The sequence below is a fragment of the Frankliniella occidentalis genome, unplaced genomic scaffold (genome assembly GCF_000697945.3).
Source record: "Frankliniella occidentalis isolate FOCC.00 unplaced genomic scaffold, Focc_3.1 Scaffold10, whole genome shotgun sequence".
Taxonomy (NCBI): domain Eukaryota; kingdom Metazoa; phylum Arthropoda; class Insecta; order Thysanoptera; family Thripidae; genus Frankliniella; species Frankliniella occidentalis.
In genome coordinates, this window is record NW_026267140.1 from 66,513 (window position 1) to 67,879 (window position 1,367).

General features: G+C 63.4%; 1 protein-coding gene across 1 annotated transcript in view; it reads right to left on the minus strand.

Moving 5' to 3' along the window:
• Positions 1–1,367, minus strand: part of LOC113211895 (ubiquitin carboxyl-terminal hydrolase puf) — a 129,283-nt gene that overhangs the window by 59,054 nt on the left and 68,862 nt on the right. The gene's annotated exons all lie outside the window — the stretch shown is intronic.

A 1,367-nucleotide genomic window follows, 5' to 3' on the forward strand; every position in this document is an offset into this window, starting at 1 on the left:
CCCCTGCCCATTGTTCATATCCGCCCTTTTCATCAGGGCCCTACAGGGGCCCTACAGGCGCCCTACAGGCCCTGCAGGCCCTACAGGCGCCCGAAAGGACCTCGCCGTCGCCGCATTTGGATCGCGTTTCTTCCTCCGTGCACATAGTGTGTAGCGCCACACGTTGCCCAACAAGAGGAGGGAAAAAACGGAATAAGGGTATCGAATTTCGATGTGCCTCCGCGAGCGCCGCGCAATATCAGTTGTCATGGGACGTACAGGGGACAGGGAAGGCAAAGTGCGCCACGGCGGCAGCGGCAGCAGCACCGCCAGCGCAGCGCTCGGCGCCAAAGTTATTAGAGAAAAACACGGAACACACGCGCCTTGCAATATTTACCCAAACATCGCGCAACTCGTATTATTACAGAAACACGAGAGGCACGAAATTGGACGGGCCGAGCGTAACACTTTCAGCGGAACCATGCAGCGAGCAGCGGGGGGCGAGTGCGGCCCTCAACCGACACAAAACTGCCGGGACAAAAATTCAGGGCCAAATAAAGTGCGACGAGGGCGAAACGATGTAAGAAAACTCCGCGTCGAAGCCTTGTTGTCGGCGAAGGAGGTCACACGCGAGTCAAGGGGGCCTGCTGCCAGCGAGGCCGCGACGATCGACTTGCCTGCGTGATATGGCAGGGAGGAGCTGCGCCGCGCCAAACACCGCCACGCCACGCCACAGCACGCCGCCCGGGCCTCACGAAGCAACGGCCGCGACCAAACGCACCACATGCACGGCTCGCCTGGGACCCCCGGGCACACAGTTGTGGGACATCTCCACGATATCACACTAACATGGCAGATCCAGGGGGGACCGCTCACTTACAGCCCGCGCCGCACCGCGCCCCGCGAAACTGGAGAAAGACAGCGCAGCACTCACCGCAGCATGGGGGGGTTGGGGCGGCGGCGCGGGGCCGGGCGGGGCAGCGGGAGAAGCTTCTGACACTTGATACGCAAGGGCGGACCGCGGGCAGCTTGAGGTGGGGGAGGTGGGGGGTTGGGCACGGCCGGCACTGGTAAACAGCCCGCGGGGCCTAATCGCACAACGGGGCGGCGGCGCCGACGTGATTGCGCCACTTTTGTTGCCGATGTAACACATTTCCCGAGTGCATTATTTGCACAGCAGCCCCCAGGCCCGGGCGGGCGGCCAGACGCTGCACGTGCACCGCCACTGCCCGGCCGGGGCCCCAAGTCCTCGGGCCGTGCGTGCGTGCGCCGGCTACAGATTTTCCGGCCCTCAGCTCCGCGCGCGCTGTATTTGCAGAACACGTATTTGTTTATAGGCAGACAAGGCGTGGTGTGGCGGGTACGGCGCTGTGCCGCTGTAGCGAGAG